We start from the raw sequence: 23,880 nt of genomic DNA on the forward strand, positions 1-23,880 counted from the left end.
CGGTGCAGCGGCGGGCACACACCTCAAAACGTATTCCTGCTTTTGCAGCTGACTGCGCAGTGACGCCTACCCTGACCGGACTGTCTACCGGGCTGGGCCATCTACGCATCTTCTGGCTCTGCTGCAAATCAGGAGCTCGACAACGACGACTGCGCATCAACAGGCGCCTGCTGACGCCACAAAAAGCTGGGCACGGAATCGGCTTGTTCAGTTCGGCAGCATAGCAGCGGCGGGCACACACCTCAAAGCTTATTCCTGCTTTTGCAGCTGACAGTGCAGTGACACCTACCCTGACCGGTCTGTCTATCGGGCCGGGCCATCTACGCATCTTCTGGTATCTTCTGGCTCTGCTGCGCATCGGGAGCTCGACAACGACGACTGCGCATCAACAGGCGCCTGATGACGCCATAAAAAGCGGGGCACGGAATCGGCTTGCTCAGTTCGGGAGCGGTGCAGTGGCGGGCACACCCCTCAAAACGTATTCCTGCTTTTGCAGCTGACAGAGCAGTGACGCCTACCCTGACCGGACTGTCTATCGGGCCGGGCCATCTACGCATCTTCTGGTATCTTCTGGCTCTTCTGCGCATCAGGAGCTCGACAACGAAGACTGCGCATCAAAAGGCGCATGCTGACGCCATAAAAAGCGGGGCACGGAATCGGCTATCAGTTCGGGAGCGGTGCAGCGGCGGGCACACACCTCAAAAGGTATTCCTGCTTTTGCAGCTGACAGCGCAGTGACACCTATTCTGTGTGGACTGTATACCGGGCCGGGCCATCAATGCATCTTCTGGCTCTGCTAGGCATCAGGTGCTCGACCACGTTGAGTGTGCATCGAAAGGCGCCTGCTGACGGCCTAAAAAGCGGGGCACGGAATCGGTTTGGTCAGTTCGGCAGCGGTGCACCGGCGGGCACACACCATAAAACGTATTCCTGCTTTTGCAGCTGACAGCGCAGTGACACGTAACCTGACCGGACTGTCTACCAGGCCTGGCCATCTACGATTCTTCTGGCTCTGCTGCGCATCCGGAGCTCGACAACATTGACTGTACACCGACAGGCGCCTCCTGACGCCATAAAAACCGGGGCACGGATTCGGCTTGCTCAGATCGGCAGCGGTGCACCTGCGGGCATACACCATAAAACGTATTCCTGCTTTTGCATCTGACAGCGCAGTGACACCTACCATGACCGGAATGTCTACCAGGCCGGGCCATCTGCCCATCTTCTGGTATCTTCAGGCTCTGCTGCGTATCACGAGCTCGGCAACGTTGACTGTGCATCGACAGGCGCCTCCTGACGCCATAAAAAGCGGAGCACGGAATCGGCTTGCTGAGTTTGGCAGCGGTGAGCGGCAGGCACACACCTCAAAACGTATTCCTGCTTTTGCAGCTGACAGCGCAGTGACACCTACCCTGCCTGGACTATCTACCGGGCCGGGCCATCAACGCATCTTCTGGCTCTGCTGCGCATCAGGGGCTCGACAACGTTGACTGTGCATCGACAGGCGCCTGCTGACGCCATAAAAAGCGGGGCACGGAATCGGCTTGCTCAGTTCGGTAGTGGTGCAGCGGCGGGCACACACCTCAAAATGTATTCCTGCTTTTGCAGCTGACAGCGCAGTGACACCTACCCTGACAGGACTGTCTACCGGGCCGGGCCATCTGCGCATCTTCTGCTATCTTCTGGCTCTGCTGCATATCAGGAGCAAGACAACGTGTACTGTGCATCGACAGGCGCCTCCTGACGCCATAAAAAGCGGAGCACGGAATCGGATTGCTCAGTTCGGCAGCGGTGCAGCGGCGGGCACACACCTCAAAATATATTCCTGCTTTTGCAGCTGACAGCGCAGTGACACCTACCCTGACCGGACTGTCTATCGGGCCGGGCCATCTACGCATCTTCTGGTATCTTCTAGCTCTGCTGCGCATCAGGAGCTCGACAACGTTGACTGTGCATCGACAGGCGCCTGCTGACGCCATAAAAAGCGGGGCACGGAATCGGCTTGCTCAGTTCGGCAGCGGTGCACCGGCGGGCACACACCTCATAACTTATTCCTGCTTTTGCATCTGACAGTGCAGTGACACCTACCCTGACCGGACTGTCTATCGGGCCGGGCCATCTACGCATCTTCTGGCTCTGCTGCGCATCAGGAGCTCGACAACGACGACTGAGCATCAACAGGCGCCTGCTGACGCCATAAAAAGCGGGGCACGGAATCGGCTTGCTCAGTTCGGGAGTGGTGCAGCGGCGGGCACATCCCACAAAACGTATTCCTGCCTTTGCAGCAGACTGCGCAGTGACACCTACCCTGACCGGACTGTCTACCGGGCCGGGCCATCTACGCATCTCCTGGTATCTTCTGGCTCTGCTGCGCATCAGGAGCTCGACAACGACGACCGCGCATCAACAGGCGCCTGCTGACGCCATTAAAAGCGGGGCACGGAATCGGCTTGCTCAGATCGGGAGCGGTGCAGCGGCGGGCACACACCTCAAACGTATTCCTGCTTTTGCAGCTGACAGCGCAGTGACACCTACCCTGAGCGGACTGGCTACCAGGTTGGGCCATCTACGCATTTTCTGATGTCTTCTGGCTCTGCTGCGCATCGGGAGCTCGACAACGACGACTGCGCATCAACAGGTGCCTGCTGACGCCATAAAATGCGGGGAACGGAATCGGCTTGCTCAGTTCGGCAGCGGTGCACCGGCGGGCACACACCATAAAACGTATTCCTGCTTTTTCAGCTGACAGCGCAGTGACACGTAACCTGACCGGACTATCTCCCAGGCCGGGCCATCTACGCATCTTCTGGCTCTGCAGCGCATCAGGAGCTCGACAACATTGACTGTGCAGCGACAGGCGCCTCCTGACGCCATAAAAAGCGGGGCACGGAATCGGCTTGCTCAGTTCGGCAGCGGTGCACCTGCTGGCATACACCATAAAACGTATTCCTGCTTTTGCAGCTGACAGCGCATTGACACCTACCATGACCGGAATGTCTACCAGGCCGGGCCATCTGCGCATCTTCTGGTATCTTCTGGCTCTGCTGCGTATCAGGAGCTCGACAACGTTGACTGTGCATCGACAGGCGCCTCCTGACGCCATAAAAAGCGGAACACGGAATCGGCTTGCTTAGTTTGGCAGCGGTGCAGCGGCAGGCACACACCTCAAAACGTATTCTTTCTTTTGCAGCTGACAGCGCAGTGACACCTACCCTGACCGGACTGTCTACCGGGAAGGGACATCTACGCATCTCCTGATATCATCTGGCTCTGCTGCGCATCAGGAGCTCGACAACGTTGACTGTGCAACGACAGGCGCCTGCTGACGCCATATAAAGCGGAGCACGGAATCGGATTGCTCAGTTCGGCAGCGGTGCAGCGGCGGGCACACACCTCAAAACGTATTCCTGCTTTTGCAGCTGACTGCGCAGTGACGCCTACCCTGACCGGACTGTCTACCGGGCTGGGCCATCTACGCATTTTCTGGTATCTTCTGGCTCTGCTGCCCATCAGGAGCTCGACAACGACGACTGCGCTTCAACAGGCGCCTGCTGACGCCATAAAAAGCGGGGCACGGAATCGGCTTGCTCAGTTCGGGAGCGGTGCAGCGGCGGGCACACACCTCAAAACGTATTCCTGCTTTTGCAGCTGACAGCGCAGTGACACCTACCCTGACCGGACTGGCTACCAGGTTGGGCCATCTGCGCATTTTCTGATGTCTTCTGGCTCTGCTGCGTATCAGGAGCTCGACAACGTTGACTGTGCATCGACAGGCGCCTCCTGACGCCATAAAAAGCGGAACACGGAATCGGCTTGCTTAGTTTGGCAGCGGTGCAGCGGCAGGCACACACCTCAAAACGTATTCTTTCTTTTGCAGCTGACAGCGCAGTGACACCTATCCTGACCGGACTGTCTACCGGGAAGGGACATCTACGCATCTCCTGATATCATCTGGCTCTGCTGCGCATCAGGAGCTCGACAACGTTGATTGTGCAACGACAGGCGCCTGCTGACGCCATATAAAGCGGAGCACGGAATCGGATTGCTCAGTTCGGCAGCGGAGCAGCGGCGGGCACACACCTCAAAACGTATTCCTGCTTTTGCAGCTGACAGAGCAGTGACACATACCCTGACCGGACTGTCTACCAGGCCGGGCCATCTACGCATCTTCTGGTCTCTTCTGGCTCTGCTGCGCATCAGGAGCTCGACGACGACGACTGGGCATCAACCGGCGCCTGCTGACGCCAATAAAAGCGGGGCACAAAATCGGCTTGCTCAGTTCGGCAGCGGTGCAGCGGCGGGCACACACCTCAAAACGTATTCCTGCTTTTGCAGCTGACAGCGCAGTGACACCTACCCTGACCGGACTGTCTATCGGGCAGGGCCATCTACGCATCTTCTGGTATCTTCTGGCTCTGCTGCGCATCAGGAGCTCGACAACGACGACTCCGCATCAACAGGCGCCTGCTGACGCAATAAAAAGCGAGGCACGGAATCGGCTTGCTCAGTTCGGGAGCGGTGCTGCGGCGGGCACACACCTCAAAACGTATTCCTGCTTTTGCAGCTGACAGCGCAGTGACAACTACCCTGACCGGACTGTCTACCGGGTCGGGCCATCAACGCATCTTCTGGCACGGCTGCGCATCAGGAGCTCGACAACGACGACTCCCCATCAACAGGCGCCAGCTGACGCCATAAAAAGCGAGGCACGGAATCGGCTTGCTCAGTTCGGCAGCGGTGCAGCGGCGGGCACGCACCTCAAAACGTATTCCTGCTTTTGCAGCTGACAGAGCAGTGACACCTACCCTGACCGGACTGTCTACCAGGCCGGGCCATCTACGCATCTTCTGGTCTCTTCTGGCTCTGCTGCGCATCAGGAGCTCGACGACGACGACTGGGCATCAACCGGCGCCTGCTGACGCCAATAAAAGCGGGGCAAAAAATCGGCTTGCTCAGTTCGGCAGCGGTGCAGCGGCGGGCACACACCTCAAAACGTATTCCTGCTTTTGCAGCTGACAGCGCAGTGACACCTACCCTGACCGGACTGTCTATCGGGCAGGGCCATCTACGCATCTTCTGGTATCTTCTGGCTCTGCTGCGCATCAGGAGCTCGACAACGACGACTCCGCATCAACAGGCGCCTGCTGACGCAATAAAAAGCGAGGCACGGAATCGGCTTGCTCAGTTTGGCAGCGGAGCAGCGGCGGGCACACCCCTCAAAACGTATTCCTGCTTTTTCAGCTGACAGCGCAGTGACACGTAACCTGACCGGACTATCTCCCAGGCCGGGCCATCTACGCATCTTCTGGCTCTGCAGCGCATCAGGCGCTCGACAACATTGACAGTGCAGCGACAGGCGCCTCCTGACGCCAAAAAAAGCGGGGCACGGAATCGGCTTGCTCAGTTCGGCAGCGGTGCACCTGCTGGCATACACCATAAAACGTATTCCTGCTTTTGCAGCTGACAGCGCATTGACACCTACCATGACCGGAATGTCTACCAGGCCGGGCCATCTGCGCATCTTCTGGTATCTTCTGGCTCTGCTGCGTATCAGGAGCTCGACAACGTTGACTGTGCATCGACAGGCGCCTCCTGACGCCATAAAAAGCGGAACACGGAATCGGCTTGCTTAGTTTGGCAGCGGTGCAGCGGCAGGCACACACCTCGAAACGTATTCCTTCTTTTGCAGCTGACAGCGCAGTGACACCTACCCTGACCGGACTGTCTACCGGGAAGGGACATCTACGCATCTTCTGATATCTTCTGGCTCTGCTGGGAATCAGGAGCTCGACAACGTTGACTGTGCAACGAGAGGCGCCTGCTGACGCCATAAAAAGCGGAGCACGGAATCGGATTGCTCAGTTCGGCAGCGGTGCAGCGGCGGGCACACACCTCAAAACGTATTCCTGCTTTTGCAGCTGACTGCGCAGTGACGCCTACCCTGACCGGACTGTCTACCGGGCTGGGCCATCTACGCATCTTCTGGCTCTGCTGCAAATCAGGAGCTCGACAACGACGACTGCGCATCAACAGGCGCCTGCTGACGCCACAAAAAGCTGGGCACGGAATCGGCTTGTTCAGTTCGGCAGCATAGCAGCGGCGGGCACACACCTCAAAGCTTATTCCTGCTTTTGCAGCTGACAGTGCAGTGACACCTACCCTGACCGGTCTGTCTATCGGGCCGGGCCATCTACGCATCTTCTGGTATCTTCTGGCTCTGCTGCGCATCGGGAGCTCGACAACGACGACTGCGCATCAACAGGCGCCTGCTGACGCCATAAAAAGCGGGGCACGGAATCGGCTTGCTCAGTTCGGGAGCGGTGCAGTGGCGGGCACACCCCTCAAAACGTATTCCTGCTTTTGCAGCTGACAGAGCAGTGACACCTACCCTGACCGGACTGTCTATCGGGCCGGGCCATCTACGCATCTTCTGGTATCTTCTGGCTCTTCTGCGCATCAGGAGCTCGACAACGACGACTGCGCATCAAAAGGCGCATGCTGACGCCATAAAAAGCGGGGCACGGAATCGGCTATCAGTTCGGGAGCGGTGCAGCGGCGGGCACACACCTCAAAAGGTATTCCTGCTTTTGCAGCTGACAGCGCAGTGACACCTATTCTGTGTGGACTGTATACCGGGCCGGGCCATCAATGCATCTTCTGGCTCTGCTAGGCATCAGGTGCTCGACCACGTTGAGTGTGCATCGAAAGGCGCCTGCTGACGGCCTAAAAAGCGGGGCACGGAATCGGTTTGGTCAGTTCGGCAGCGGTGCACCGGCGGGCACACACCATAAAACGTATTCCTGCTTTTGCAGCTGACAGCGCAGTGACACGTAACCTGACCGGACTGTCTACCAGGCCTGGCCATCTACGATTCTTCTGGCTCTGCTGCGCATCCGGAGCTCGACAACATTGACTGTACACCGACAGGCGCCTCCTGACGCCATAAAAAGCGGGGCACGGATTCGGCTTGCTCAGATCGGCAGCGGTGCACCTGCGGGCATACACCATAAAACGTATTCCTGCTTTTGCATCTGACAGCGCAGTGACACCTACCATGACCGGAATGTCTACCAGGCCGGGCCATCTGCCCATCTTCTGGTATCTTCAGGCTCTGCTGCGTATCACGAGCTCGGCAACGTTGACTGTGCATCGACAGGCGCCTCCTGACGCCATAAAAAGCGGAGCACGGAATCGGCTTGCTGAGTTTGGCAGCGGTGAGCGGCAGGCACACACCTCAAAACGTATTCCTGCTTTTGCAGCTGACAGCGCAGTGACACCTACCCTGCCTGGACTGTCTACCGGGCCGGGCCATCTGCGCATCTTCTGCTATCTTCTGGCTCTGCTGCATATCAGGAGCAAGACAACGTGTACTGTGCATCGACAGGCGCCTCCTGACGCCATAAAAAGCGGAGCACGGAATCGGATTGCTCAGTTCGGCAGCGGTGCAGCGGCGGGCACACACCTCAAAATGTATTCCTGCTTTTGCAGCTGACAGCGCAGTGACACCTACCCTGACCGGACTGTCTATCGGGCCGGGCCATCTACGCATCTTCTGGTATCTTCTAGCTCTGCTGCGCATCAGGAGCTCGACAACGTTGACTGTGCATCGACAGGCGCCTGCTGACGCCATAAAAAGCGGGGCACGGAATCGGCTTGCTCAGTTCGGCAGCGGTGCACCGGCGGGCACACACCTCATAACTTATTCCTGCTTTTGCATCTGACAGTGCAGTGACACCTACCCTGACCGGACTGTCTATCGGGCCGGGCCATCTACGCATCTTCTGGCTCTGCTGCGCATCAGGAGCTCGACAACGACGACTGAGCATCAACAGGCGCCTGCTGACGCCATAAAAAGCGGGGCACGGAATCGGCTTGCTCAGTTCGGGAGTGGTGCAGCGGCGGGCACATCCCACAAAACGTATTCCTGCCTTTGCAGCAGACTGCGCAGTGACACCTACCCTGACCGGACTGTCTACCGGGCCGGGCCATCTACGCATTTTCTGATGTCTTCTGGCTCTGCTGCGCATCGGGAGCTCGACAACGACGACTGCGCATCAACAGGTGCCTGCTGACGCCATAAAATGCGGGGAACGGAATCGGCTTGCTCAGTTCGGCAGCGGTGCACCGGCGGGCACACACCATAAAACGTATTCCTGCTTTTGCAGCCGACAGCGCAGTGACACCTACCCTGACCGGACTGTCTACCGGGCCGGGCCATCTGCGCATCTTCTGGTATCTTCTAGCTCTGCTGCGCATCAGGAGCTCGACAACGTTGACTGTGCATCGACAGATGCCTGCTGACGCCATAAAAAGCGGAGCACGGAATCGGCTTGCTCAGTTCGGCAGCGGTGCAGCGGCGGGCACACACCTCAAAACGTATTCCTGCTTTTGCAGCCGACTGCGCAGTAACACCTACCCTGACCGGACTGTCTACCGGGGCCGGCCATCTACGCAACTTCTGGTATCTTCTGGCTCTGCTGCGCATCAGGAGCTCGACAACGACGACTGCGCATCAACAGGCGCCTGCTGACGCCATAAAAAGCGGGGCACGGAATCGGCTTGCTCAGTTCGGGAGCGGTGCAGCGGCGGGCACACACCTCAAAACGTATTCCTGCTTTTGCAGCTGACAGCGCAGTGACAACTACCCTGACCGGACTGTCTACCGGGTCGGGCCATCAACGCATCTTCTGGCACGGCTGCGCATCAGGAGCTCGACAACGGCGACTGCGCATCAACAGGCGCCTGCTGAAGCCACAAAAAGCGGGGCACGGAATCGACTTGCTCAGTTCGGCAGCGGAGCAGCGGCGGGCACACACCTCAATATGTATTCCTGCTTTTGCAGCTGACAGTGCAGTGACACCTACTCCGACCGGACTGTCTATCGCGCAGGGCCATCTACGCATCTCCTGGTATCTTCTGGCTCTGATTCGCATCAGGAGCTCGACAACGACGACTCCGCATCAACAGGCGCCATCTGACGCCATAAAAAGCGAGGCACGGAATCGGCTTGCTCAGTTCGGCAGCGGTGCAGCGGCGGGCACACACCTCAAAACGTATTCCTGCAATTGCAGCTGACAGAGCAGTGACACCTACCCTGACCAGACTGTCTACCAGGCCGGGCCATCTACGCATCTTCTGGTCTCTTCTGGCTCTGCTGCGCATCAGGAGCTCGACGACGACGACTGGGCATCAACCGGCGCCTGCTGACGCCAATAAAAGCGGGGCACAAATTCGGCTTGCTCAGTTCGGCAGCGGTGCAGCGGCGGGCACACACCTCAAAACGTATTCCTGCTTTTGCAGCTGACAGCGCAGTGACACCTACCCTGACCGGACTGTCTATCGGGCAGGGCCATCTACGCATCTTCTGGTATCTTCTGGTTCTGCTGCGCATCAGGAGCTCGACAACGACGACTCCGCATCAACAGGCGCCTGCTGACGCAATAAAAAGCGAGGCACGGAATCGGCTTGCTCAGTTGGCAGCGGAGCAGCGGCGGGCACACCCCTCAAAACGTATTCCTGCTTTTTCAGCTGACAGCGCAGTGACACGTAACCAGACCGGACTATCTCCCAGGCCGGGCCATCTACGCATCTTCTGGCTCTGCAGCGCATCAGGAGCTCGACAACATTGACTGTGCAGCGACAGGCGCCTCCTGACGCCATAAAAAGCGGGGCACGGAATCGGCTTGCTCAGTTCGGCAGCGGTGCACCTGCTGGCATACACCATAAAACGTATTCCTGCTTTTGCAGCTGACAGCGCATTGACACCTACCATGACCGGAATGTCTACCAGGCCGGGCCATCTGTGCATCTTCTGGTATCTTCTGGCTCTGCTGCGTATCAGGAGCTCGACAACGTTGACTGTGCATCGACAGGCGCCTCCTGACGCCATAAAAAGCGGAACACGGAATCGGCTTGCTTAGTTTGGCAGCGGTGCAGCGGCAGGCACACACCTCATAACGTATTCCTTCTTTTGCAGCTGACAGCGCAGTGACACCTACCCTGACCGGACTGTCTACCGGGAAGGGAAATCTACGCATCTTCTGATATCTTCTGGCTCTGCTGCGCATCAGGAGCTCGACAACGTTGACTGTGCATCGACAGGCGCCTGCTGACGCCATAAAAAGCGGGGCACGGAATCGGCTTGCTCAGTTCGGCAGCGGTGCACCGGCGGGCACACACCTCATAACTTATTCCTGCTTTTGCAGCTGACAGTGCAGTGACACCTACCCTGACCGGACTGTCTATCGGGCCGAGCCATCTACGCACCTTCTGGCTCTGCTGCGCATCAGGAGCTCGACAACGACGACTGAGCATCAACAGGCGCCTGCTGACGCCATAAAAAGCGGGGCACGGAATCAGCTTGCTCAGTTCGGGAGTGGTGCAGCGGCGGGCACATCCCTCAAAACGTATTCCTGCTTTTGCAGCTGACAGCGCAGTGACACCTACCATGACCGGAATGTCTACCGGGCCGGGCCATCTACGCATCTTCTGGCTCTGCTGCGCATCATGAGCTCGACAACAACGACTGCGCATCAAAAGGCGCATGCTGACGCCATAAAAAGCGGAGCACGGAATCGGCTTGGTCAGTTCGGGAGCGGTGCAGCGGCGGGCACACAGCTCAAAAGGTATTCCTGCTTTTGCAGCTGACAGAGCAGTGACACTTACCCTAACCTGACTGTCTACCGGGCCGGGCCATCTACACATCTTCTGGTGTCTTCTGGCTCTGCTGCGCATCAGGAGCTCGACAACGACCACTGCGCATCAACAGGCGCCTGCTGACGCCATAAAAAGCAGGGCACGGAATCGGCTTGCTCATTTCGGCAGCGATGCAGCGGCGGGCACACACCTCAAAACGTGCTCCTGCTTTTGCAGCTGACAGCGCAGTGACACCTACCCTGACCGGACTGTCTACCGGGTCGGGCCATCAACGCATCTTCTGGCTCTGCTGCAAATCAGGAGCTCGTCAACGACGACTGCGCATCAACAGGCGCCTGCTGACGCCACAAAAAGCTGGGCACGGAATCGGCTTGTTCAGTTCGGCAGCATAGCAGCGGCGGGCACACACCTCAAAGCTTTTTCCTGCTTTTGCAGCTGACAGTGCAGTGACACCTACCCTGACCGGTCTGTCTATCGGGCCGGGCCATCTACGCAACTTCTGGTATCTTCTGGCTCTGCTGCGCATCAGGAGCTCGACAACGACGACTGCGCATCAACAGGCGCCTGCTGACGCCATAAAAAGCGGGGCACGGAATCGGCTTGCTCAGTTCGGGAGCGGTGCAGTGGCGGGCACACCCCTCAAAACATATTCCTGCTTTTGCAGCTGACAGAGCAGTGACACCTACCCTGACCGGACTGTCTATCGGGCCGGGCCATCTACGCATCTTCTGGTATCTTCTGGCTCTTCTGCGCATCAGGAGCTCGACAACAACGACTGCGCATCAAAAAGCGCATGCTGACGCCAATAAAAGCGGGGCACGGAATCGGCTTGCTCAGTTCGGGAGCGGTGCAGTGGCGGGCACACCCCTCAAAACGTATTCCTGCTTATGCAGCTGACAGTGCAGTGACACCGACACTGACCGGACTGTCTATCGGGCCAGGCCATCTACGCATCTTCTGGTATCTTCTGGCTCTGCTGCGCATCAGGAGCTCGACAACGACGACTGCGCATCAAAAGGCGCATGCTGACGCCATAAAAAGCGGGGCACGGAATCGGCTTGCTCAGTTCGGGAGCGGTGCAGCGGCGGCCACACACCTCAAAAGGTATTCCTGCTTTTGCAGCTGACAGCGCAGTGACACCTATTCTGTCTGGACTGTATACCGGGCCGGGCCATCAATGCATCTTCTGGCTCTGCTAGGCATCAGGTGCTCGACCACGTTGAGTGTGCATCGAAAGGCGCCTGCTGACGGCCTAAAAAGCGGGGCACGGAATCGGTTTGGTCAGTTCGGCAGCGGTGCACCGGCGGGCACACACCATAAAACGTATTCCTGCTTTTGCAGCTGACAGCGCAGTGACACGTAACCTGACCGGACTGTCTACCAGGCCTGGCCATCTACGATTCTTCTGGCTCTGCTGCGCATCCGGAGCTCGACAACATTGACTGTGCACCGACAGGAGCCTCCTGACGCCATAAAAAGCGGGGCACGGATTCGGCTTGCTCAGTTCGGCAGCGGTGCACCTGCGGGCATACACAATAAAACGTATTCCTGATTTTGCATCTGACAGCGCAGTGACACCTACCATGACCGGAATGCCTACCAGGCCGGGCCATCTGCCCATCTTCTGGTATCTTCTGGCTCTGCTGCGTATCACGAGCTCGGCAACGTTGACTGTGCATCGACAGGCGCCTCCTGACGCCATAAACAGCGGAGCACGGAATCGGCTTGCTGAGTTTGGCAGCGGTGAGCGGCAGGCACACACCTCAAAACGTATTCCTGCTTTTGCAGTTGACAGCGCAGTGACACCTACCCTGCCTGGACTGTCTACCGGGCCGGGCCATCAACGCATCTTCTGGCTCTGCTGCGCATCAGGGGCTCGACAACGTTGACTGTGCATCGACAGGCGCCTGCTGACGCCATAAAAAGCGGGGCACGGAATCGGCTTGCTCAGTTCGGTAGCGGCGCACCGGCGGGCACACAACATAAAACGTATTCCTGCTTTTGCAGTTGACAGCGCAGTGACACCTACCCTGACAGGACTGTCTACCGGGCGGGGCCATCTGCGCATCTTCTGCTATCTTCTGGCTCTGCTGCATATCAGGAGCAAGACAACGTGTACTGTGCATCGACAGGCGCCTCCTGACGCCATAAAAAGCGGAGCACGGAATCGGATTGCTCAGTTCGGCAGCGGTGCAGCGGCGGGCACACACCTCAAAATGTATTCCTGCTTTTGCAGCTGACAGCGCAGAGACACCTACCCTGACCGGACTGTCTATCGGGCCGGGCCATCTGCGCATCTTCTGGTATCTTCTAGCTCTGCTGCGCATCAGGAGCTCGACAACGTTGACTGTGCATCGACAGGCGCCTGCTGACGCCATAAAAAGCAGGGCACGGAATCGGCTTGCTCAGTTCGGCAGCGGTGCACCGGCGGGCACACACCTCATAACTTATTCCTGCTTTTGCATCTGACAGTGCAGTGACACCTACCCTGACCGGACTGTCTATCGGGCCGGGCCATCTACGCATCTTCTGGCTCTGCTGCGCATCAGGAGCTCGACAACGACGACTGAGCATCAACAGGCGCCTGCTGACGCCATAAAAAGCGGGGCACGGAATCGGCTAGCTCAGTTCGGGAGTGGTGCAGCGGCGGGCACATCCCACAAAACGTATTCCTGCTTTTGCAGCTGACTGCGCAGTGACACCTACCCTGACCGGACTGTCTACCGGGCCGGGCCATCTACGCATCTTCTGGTATCTTCTGGCTCTGCTGCGCATCAGGAGCTCGACAACGACGACCGCGCATCAACAGGCGCCTGCTGACGCCATTAAAAGCGGGGCACGGAATCGGCTTGCTCAGATCGGGAGCGGTGCAGCGGCGGGCACACACCTCAAAACGTATTCCTGCTTTTGCAGCTGACAGCGCAGTGACACCTACCCTGAGCGGACTGGCTACCAGGTTGGGCCATCTACGCGTTTTCTGATGTCTTCTGGCTCTGCTGCGCATCGGGAGCTCGACAACGACGACTGCGCATCAACAGGTGCCTGCTGACGCCATAAAATGCGGGGAACGGAATCGGCTTGCTCAGTTCGGCAGCGGTGCACCGGCGGGCACACACCATAAAACGTATTCCTGCTTTTGCAGCCGACAGCGCAGTGACACTTACCCTGACCGGACTGTCTACCGGGCCGGGTCATCTGCGCATCTTCTGGTATCTTCTAGCTCTGCTGCGCATCAGGAGATCGACAACGTTGACTGTGCATCGACAGATGCCTGCTGACGCCATAAAAAGCGGAGCACGGAATCGGCTTGCTCAGTTCGGCAGCGGTGCAGCGGCGGGCACACACCTCAAAACGTATTCCTGCTTTTGCAGCCGACTGCGCAGTAACACCTTACCCTGACCGGACTGTCTACCGGGGCCGGCCATCTACGCAACTTCTGGTATCTTCTGGCTCTGCTGCGCATCAGGAGCTCGACAACGACGACTGCGCATCAACAGGCGCCTGCTGACGCCATAAAAAGCGGGGCACGCAATCGGCTTGCTCAGTTCGGGAGCGGTGCAGCGGCGGGCACACACCTCAAAACGTATTCCTGCTTTTGCAGCTGACAGCGCAGTGAGAACTACCCTGACTGGACTGTCTACCGGGTCGGGCCATCAACGCATCTTCTGGCACGGCTGCGCATCAGGAGCTCGACAACGGCGACTGCGCATCAACAGGCGCCTGCTGAAGCCACAAAAAGCGGGGCACGGAATCGACTTGCTCAGTTCGGCAGCGGAGCAGCGGCGGGCACACACCTCAATATGTATTCCTGCTTTTGCAGCTGACAGTGCAGTGACACCTACTCCGACCGGACTGTCTATCGCGCAGGGCCATCTACGCATCTCCTGGTATCTTCTGGCTCTGATTCGCATCAGGAGCTCGACAACGACGACTCCGCATCAACAGGCGCCAGCTGACGCCATAAAAAGCGAGGCACGGAATCGGCTTGCTCAGTTCGGCAGCGGTGCAGCGGCGGGCACACACCTCAAAACGTATTCCTGCTTTTGCAGCTGACAGAGCAGTGACACCTACCCTGACCGGACTGTCTACCAGGCCGGGCCATCTACGCATCTTCTGGTCTCTTCTGGCTCTGCTGCGCATCAGGAGCTCGACGACGACGACTGGGCATCAACCGGCGCCTGCTGACGCCAATAAAAGCGGGGCACAAAATCGGCTTGCTCAGTTCGGCAGCGGTGCAGCGGCGGGCACACACCTCAAAACGTATTCCTGCTTTTGCAGCTGACAGCGCAGTGACACCTACCCTGACCGGACTGTCTATCGGGCAGGGCCATCTACGCATCTTCTGGTATCTTCTGGTTCTGCTGCGCATCAGGAGCTCGACAACGACGACTCCGCATCAACAGGCGCCTGCTCACGCAACAAAAAGCGAGGCACGGAATCGGCTTGCTCAGTTTGGCAGCGGAGCAGCGGCGGGCACACCCCTCAAAACGTATTCCTGCTTTTTCAGCTGACAGCGCAGTGACACGTAACCTGACCGGACTATCTCCCAGGCCGGGCCATCTACGCATCTTCTTGCTCTGCAGCGCATCAGGAGCTCGACAACATTGACTGTGCAGCGACAGGCGCCTCCTGACGCCATAAAAAGCGGGGCACGGAATCGGCTTGCTCAGTTCGGCAGCGGTGCACCTGCTGGCATACACCATAAAACGTATTCCTGCTTTTGCAGCTGACAGCGCATTGACACCTACCATGACCGGAATGTCTACCAGGCGGGGCCATCTGTGCATCTTCTGGTATCTTCTGGCTCTGCTGCGTATCAGGAGCTCGACAACGTTGACTGTGCATCGACAGGCGCCTCCTGACGCCATAAAAAGCGGAACACGGAATCGGCTTGCTTAGATTTTCAGCGGTGCAGCGGCAGGCACACACCTCAAAACGTATTCCTTCTTTTGCAGCTGACAGCGCAGTGACACCTACCCTGACCGGACTGTCTACCGGGAAGGGAAATCTACGCATCTTCTGATATCTTCTGGCTCTGCTGCGCATCAGGAGCTCGACAACGTTGACTGTGCAACGACAGGCGCCTGCTGACGCCATAAAAAGCGGAGCACGGAATCGGATTGCTCAGTTCGGCAGCGGTGCAGCGGCGGGCACACACCTCAAAACGTATTCCTGCTTTTGCAGCTGACTGCGCAGTGACGCCTACCATGACCGGACTGTCTACCGGGCTGGGCCATCTACGCATTTTCTGGTATCTTCTGGCTCTGCTGCCCATCAGGAGCTCGACAACGACGACTGCGCTTCAACAGGCGCCTGCTGACGCCATAAAAAGCGGGGCACGGAATCGGCTTGCACAGTTCGGGAGCGGTGCAGCGGCGGGCACACACCTCAAAACGTATTCCTGCTTTTGCAGCTGACAGCGCAGTGACACCTACCCTGACCGGACTGGCTACCAGGTTGGGCCATCTACGCATTTTCTGATGTCTTCTGGCTCTGCTGCGCATCGGAAGCTCGACAACGACGACTGCGCATCAACAGGTGCCTGCTGACGCCATAAAATGCGAGGCACGGAATTGGCTTGCTCAGTTCGGCAGCGGTGCACCGGCGGGCACACACCATAAAACGTATTCCTGCTTTTGCAGCCGACAGCGCAGTGAAACCTACCCTGACCGGACTGTCTACCGGGCCGGGCCATCTGCGCATCTTCTGGTATCTTCTAGCTCTGCTGCGCATCAGGAGCTCGACAACGTTGACTGTGCATCGACAGATGCCTGCTGAAGCCATAAAAAGCGGAGCACGGAATCGGCTTTCTCAGTTCGGCAGCGGTGCAGCGGCGCGCACACACCTCAAAACGTATTCCTGCTTTTGCAGCCGACTGCGCAGTAACAACTACCCTGACCGGACTGTCTACCGGGGCCGGCCATCTAAGCAACTTCTGGTATCTTCTGGCTCTGCTGCGCATCAGGAGCTCGAAAACGACGACTGCGCATCAACAGGCGCCTGCTGAAGCCACAAAAAGCGGGGCACGGAATCGACTTGCTCAGTTCGGCAGCGGAGCAGCGGCGGGCACACACCTCAATATGTATTCCTGCTTTTGCAGCTGACAGTTTAGTGACACCTACCCCGACCGGACTGTCTATCGGGCAGGGCCATCTACGCATCTTCTGGTATCTTCTGGCTCTGATTCGCATCAGGAGCTCGACAACGACGACTCCGCATCAACAGGCGCCAGCTGACGCCATAAAAAGCGAGGCACGGAATCGGCTTGCTCAGTTCGGCAGCGGTGCAGCGGCGGGCACACACCTCAAAACGTATTCCTGCTTTTGCAGCTGACAGAGCAGTGACACCTACCCTGACCGGACTGTCTACCAGGCCGGGCCATCTACGCATCTTCTGGTCTCTTCTGGCTCTGCTGCGCATCAGGAGCTCGACGACGACGACTGCGCATCAACCGGCGCCTGCTGACGCCATTAAAAGCGGGGCACAAAATCGGCTTGCTCAGTTCGGCAGCGGTGCAGCGGCGGGCACACACCTCAAAACGTATTCCTGCTTTTGCAGCTGACAGCGCAGTGACACCTACCCTGACCGGACTGTCTATCGGGCAGGGCCATCTACGCATCTTCTGGTATCTTCTGGCTCTGCTGCGCATCAGGAGCTCGACAACGACGACTCCGCATCAACAGGCGCCTGCTGACGCAATAAAAAGCGAGGCACGGAATCGGCTTGCTCAGTTCGGCAGCGGAGCAGCGGCGGGCACACCCCTCAAAACGTATTCCTGCTTTTTCAGCTGACAGCGCAGTGACACGTAACCTGACCGCACTATCTCCCAGGCCGGGCCATCTACGCATCTTCTGGCTCTGCAGCGCATCAGGAGCTCGACAACATTGACTGTGCAGCGACAGGAGCCTCCTGACGCCATAAAAAGCGGGGCACGGAATCGGCTTGCTCAGTTCGGCAGCGGTGCACCTGCTGGCATACACCATAAAACGTATTCCTGCTTTTGCAGCTGACAGCGCATTGACACCTACCATGACCGGAATGTCTACCAGGCCGGGCCATCTGCGCATCTTCTGGTATCTTCTGGCTCTGCTGCGTATCAGGAGCTCGACAACGTTGACTGTGCATCGACAGGCGCCTCCTGACGCCATAAAAAGCGGAACACGGAATCGGCTTGCTTAGTTTGGCAGCGGTGCAGCGGCAGGCACACACCTCAAAATGTATTCTTTCTTTTGCAGCTGACTGCGCAGTGACGCCTACCCTGACCGGACTGTCTACCGGGCTGAGCCATCTACGCATTTTCTGGTATCTTCTGGCTCTGCTGCCCATCAGGAGCTCGACAACGACGACTGCGCTTCAACAGGCGCCTGCTGACGCCATAAAAAGCGGGGCACGGAATCGGCTTGCTCAGTTCGGGAGCGGTGCAGCGGCGGGCACACACCTCAAAACGTATTCCTGCTTTTGCAGCTGACAGCGCAGTGACACCTACCCTGACCGGACTGGCTACCAATTTGGGCCATCTACGCATTTTCTGATGTCTTCTGGCTCTGCTGCGCATCGGGAGCTCGACAACGACGACTGCGCATCAACAGGTGCCTGCTGACGCCATAAAATGCGGGGCACGGAATCGGCTTGCTCAGTTCGGCAGCGGTGCACCGGCGGGCACACACCATAAAACGTATTTCTGCTTTTGCAGCCGACAGCGCAGTGAAACCTACCCTGACCGGACTGTCTACTGGGCCGGGCCATCTGCGCATCTTCTGGTATCTTCTAGCTCTGCTGCGCATCAGGAGCTCGACAACGTTGACTGTGCATCGACAGATGCCTGCTGAAGCCATAAAAAGCGGAGCACGGAATCGGCTTTCTCAGTTCGGCAGCGGTGCAGCGGCGCGCACACACCTCAAAACGTATTCCTGCTTTTGCAGCCGACTGCGCAGTAACACCTACCCTGACCGGACTGTCTACCGGGGCCGGCCATCTAAGCAACTTCTGGTATCTTCTGGCTCCGCTGCGCATCAGGAGCTCGACAACGACGACTGCGCATCAACAGGCGCCTGCTGACGCCATAAAAAGCGGGGTACGGAATCGGCTTGCTCAGTTCGGGAGTGGTGCAGCGGCGGGCACACACCTCAAAACGTATTCCTGCTTTTGCAGCTGACAGCGCAGTGACAACTACCCTGACCGGACTGTCTACCGGGTCGGGCCATCAACGCATCTTCTGGCGCGGCTGCGCATCAGGAGCTCGACAACGACGACTGCGCATCAACAGGCGCCTGCTGAAGCCACAAAAAGCGGGGCACGGAATCGACTTGCTCAGTTCGGCAGCGGAGCAGCGGCGGGCACACACCTCAATATGTATTCCTGCTTTTGCAGCTGACAGTGCAGTGACACCTACCCCGACCGGACTGTCTATCGGGCAGGGCCATCTACGCATCTTCTGGTATCTTCTGGCTCTGATTCGCATCAGGAGCTCGACAACGACGACTCCGCATCAACAGGCGCCAGCTGACGTCATAAAAAGCGAGGCACGGAATCGGCTTGCTCAGTTCGGCAGCGGTGCAGCGGCGGGCACACACCTCAAAACGTATTCCTGCTTTTGCAGCTGACAGAGCAGTGACACCTACCCTGACCGGACTGTCTACCAGGCCAGCCATCTACGCATCTTCTGGTCTCTTCTGGCTCTGCTGCGCATCAGGAGCTCGACGACGACGACTGCGCATCAACCGGCGCCTGCTGACGCCATTAAAAGCAGGGCACAAAATCGGCTTGCTCAGTTCGGCAGCGGTGCAGCGGCGGGCACACACCTCAAAACGTATTCCTGCTTTTGCAGCTGACAGCGCAGTGACACCTACCCTGACCGGACTGTCTATCGGGCAGGGCCATCTACGCATCTTCTGGTATCTTCTGGCTCTGCTGCGCATCAGGAGCTCGACAACGACGACTCCGCATCAACAGGCGCCTGCTGACGCAATAAAAAGCGAGGCACGGAATGGCTTGCTCAGTTCGGCAGCGGAGCAGCGGCGGGCACACCCCTCAAAACGTATTCCTGCTTTTTCAGCTGACAGCGCAGTGACACGTAACCTGACCGGACTATCTCCCAGGCCGGGCCATCTACGCATCTTCTGGCTCTGCAGCGCATCAGGAGCTCGACAACATTGACTGTGCAGCGACAGGCGCCTCCTGACGCCATAAAAAGCGGGGCACGGAATCGGCTTGCTCAGTTCGGCAGCGGTGCACCTGCTGGCATACACCATAAAACGTATTCCTGCTTTTGCAGCTGACAGCGCATTGACACCTACCATGACCGGAATGCCTACCAGGCCGGGCCATCTGCGCATCTTCTGGTATCTTCTGGCTCTGCTGCGTATCAGGAGCTCGACAACGTTGACTGTGCATCGACAGGCGCCTCCTGACGCCATAAAAAGCGGAACACGGAATCGGCTTGCTTAGTTTGGCAGTGGTGCAGCGGCAGGCACACACCTCAAAACGTATTCTTACTTTTGCAGCTGACAGCGCAGTGACACCTACCCTGACCGGACTGTCTACCGGGAAGGGACATCTACGCATCTTCTGATATCTTCTGGCTCTGCTGCGCATCAGGAGCTCGACAACGTTGACTGTGCAACGACAGGCGCCTGCTGACGCCATATAAAGCGGAGCACGGAATCGGATTGCTCAGTTCGGCAGCGGTGCAGCGGCGGGCACACACCTCAAAACGTATTCCTGCTTTTGCAGCTGACTGCGCAGTGACGCCTACCGTGACCGGACTGTCTACCGGGCTGGGCCATCTACGCATTTTCTGGTATCTTCTGGCTCTGCTGCCCATCAGGAGCTCGACAACGACGACTGCGCTTCAACAGGCGCCTGCTGACGCCATAAAAAGCGGGGCACGGAATCGGCTTGCTCAGTTCGGGAGCGGTGCAGCGGCGGGCACACACCTCAAAACGTATTCCTGCTTTTGCAGCTGACAGCGCAGTGACACCTACCCTGACCGGACTGGCTACCAGGTTGGGCCATCTACGCATTTTCTGATGTCTTCTGGCTCTGCTGCGCATCGGGAGCTCGACAACGACGACTGCGCATCAACAGGTGCCTGCTGACGCCATAAAATGCGGGGCACGGAATCGGCTTGCTCAGTTCGGCAGCGGTGCACCGGCGGGCACACACCATAAAACGTATTTCTGCTTTTGCAGCCGACAGCGCAGTGAAACCTACCCTGACCGGACTGTCTACCGGGCCGGGCCATCTGCGCATCTTCTGGTATCTTATAGCTCTGCTGCGCATCAGGAGCTCGACAACGTTGACTGTGCATCGACAGATGCCTGCTGACGCCATAAAAAGCGGAGCACGGAATCGGCTTTCTCAGTTCGGCAGCCGTGCAGCGGCGCGCACACACCTCAAAACGTATTCCTGCTTTTGCAGCCGACTGCGCAGTAACACCTACCCTGACCGGACTGTTTACCGGGGCCGGCCATCTACGCAACTTCTGGTATCTGCTGGCTCTGCTGCGCATCAGGAGCTCGACAACGACGACTGCGCATCAACAGGCGCCTGCTGACGCCATAAAAAGCGGGGCACGGAATCGGCTTGCTCAGTTCGGGAGCGGTGCAGCGGCGGGCACACACCTCAAAACGTATTCCTGCTTTTGCAGCTGACAGCGCAGTGACAACTACCCTGACCGGACTGTCTACCGGGTCGGGCCATCAACGCATCTTCTGGCACAGCTGCGCATCAGGAGCTCGACAACGACGACTGCGCATCAACAGGCGCCTGCTGAAGCCACAAAAAGCGGGGCACGGAATCGACTTGCTCAGTTCGGCAGCGGAGCAGCGGTGGGCACACACCTCAATATGTATTCCTGCTTTTGCAGCTGACAGTGCAGTGACACCTACCCCAACCGGACTGTCTATCGCGCAGGGCCATCTACGCATCTTCTGGTATCTTCAGGCTCTGATTCGCATCAGGAGCTCGACAACGACGACTCCGCATAAACAGGCGCCAGCTGACGCCATAAAAAGCGAGGCACGGAATCGGCTTGCTCAGTTCGGCAGCGGTGCAGCGGCGGGCACACACCTCAAAACGTATTCCTGCTTTTGCAGCTGACAGAGCAGTGACACCTACCCTGACCGGACTGTCTACCAGGCCGGGCCATCTACGCATCTTCTGGTCTCTTCTGGCTCTGCTGCGCATCAGGAGCTCGACGACGACGACTGGGCATCAACCGGCGCCTGCTGACGCCAATAAAAGCGGGGCACAAAATCGGCTTGCTCAGTTCGGCAGCGGTGCAGCGGCGGGCACACACCTCAAAACGTATTCCTGCTTTTGCAGCTGACAGCGCAGTGACACCTACCCTGACCGGACTGTCTATCGGGCAGGGCCATCTACGCATCTTCTGGTATCTTCTGGCTCTGCTGCGCATCAGGAGCTCGACAACGACGACTCCGCATCAACAGGCGCCTGCTGACGCAATAAAAAGCGAGGCACGGAATCGGCTTGCTCAGTTTGGCAGCGGAGCAGCGGCGGGCACACCCCTCAAAACGTATTCCTGCTTTTTCAGCTGACAGCGCAGTGACACGTAACCTGACCGGACTATCTCCCAGGCCGGGCCATCTACGCATCTTTTGGCTCTGCAGCGCATCAGGAGCTCGACAACATTGACAGTGCAGCGACAGGCGCCTCCTGACGCCAAAAAAAGCGGGGCACGGAATCGGCTTGCTCAGTTCAGCAGCGGTGCACCTGCTGGCATACAGCATAAAACGTATTCCTGCTTTTGCAGCTGACAGCGCATTGACACCTACCATGACCGGAATGTCTACCAGGCCGGGCCATCTGCGCATCTTCTGGTATCTTCTGGCTCTGCTGCGTATCAGGAGCTCGACAACGTTGACTGTGCATCGACAGGCGCCTCCTGACGCCATAAAAAGCGGAACACGGAATCGGCTTGCTTAGTTTGGCAGCGGTGCAGCGGCAGGCACACACCTCAAAACGTATTCTTTCTTTTGCAGCTGACAGCGCAGTGACACCTACCCTGACCGGACTGTCTACCGGGAACGGACATCTACGCATCTTCTGATATCTTCTGGCTCTGCTGCGCATCAGGAGCTCGACAACGTTGACTGTGCAACGACAGGCGCCTGCTGACGCCATATAAAGCGGAGCACGGAATCGGATTGCTCAGTTCGGCAGCGGTGCAGCGGCGGGCACACACCCCAAAACGTATTCCTGCTTTTGCAGCGGACTGCGCAGTGACGCCTACCCTGACCGGACTGTCTACCGGGCTGGGCCATCTACGCATTTTCTGGTATCTTCTGGCTCTGCTGCCCATCAGGAGCTCGACAACGACGACTGCGCTTCAACAGGCGCCTGCTGACGCCATAAACAGCGGGGCACGGAATCGGCTTGCTCAGTTCGGGAGCGGTGCAGCGACGGGCACACACCTCAAAACGTATTCCTGCTTTTGCAGCTGACAGCGCAGTGACACCTACCCTGACCGGACTGGCTACCAGGTTGGGCCATCTACGCATTTTCTGATGTCTTCTGGCTCTGCTGCGCATCGGGAGCTCGACAACGACGACTGCGCATCAACAGGTGCCTGCTGACGCCATAAAATGCGGGGCACGGAATCGGCTTGCTCAGTTCGGCAGCGGTGCACCGGCGGGCACACACCATAAAACGTATTTCTGCTTTTGCAGCCGACAGCGCAGTGAAACCTACCCTGACCGGACTGTCTACCGGGCCGGGCCATCTGCGCATCTTCTGGTATCTTCTAGCTCTGCTGCGCTTCAGGAGCTCGACAACGTTGACTGTGCATCGACAGATGCCTGCTGACGCCATAAAAAGCGGAGCACGGAATCGGCTTTCTCAGTTCGGCAGCGGTGCAGCGGCGCGCACACACCTCAAAACGTATTCCTGCTTTTGCAGCCGACTGCGCAGTAACACCTACCCTGACCGGACTGTCTACCGGGGCCGGCCATCTACGCAACTTCTGGTATCTTCTGGCTCTGCTGCGCATCAGGAGCTCGACAACGACGACTGCGCATCAACAGGCGCCTGCTGACGCCATAAAAAGCGGGGCACGGAATCGGCTTGCTCAGTTCGGGAGCGGTGCAGCGGCGGGCACACACCTCAAAACGTATTCCTGCTTTTGCAGCTGACAGCGCAGTGACAACTACCCTGACCGGACTGTCTACCGGGTCGGGCCATCAACGCATCTTCTGGCACGGCTGC

Source organism: Amblyomma americanum, chromosome 2, assembly GCF_052857255.1.
Source record: "Amblyomma americanum isolate KBUSLIRL-KWMA chromosome 2, ASM5285725v1, whole genome shotgun sequence".
NCBI lineage: Eukaryota > Metazoa > Arthropoda > Arachnida > Ixodida > Ixodidae > Amblyomma > Amblyomma americanum.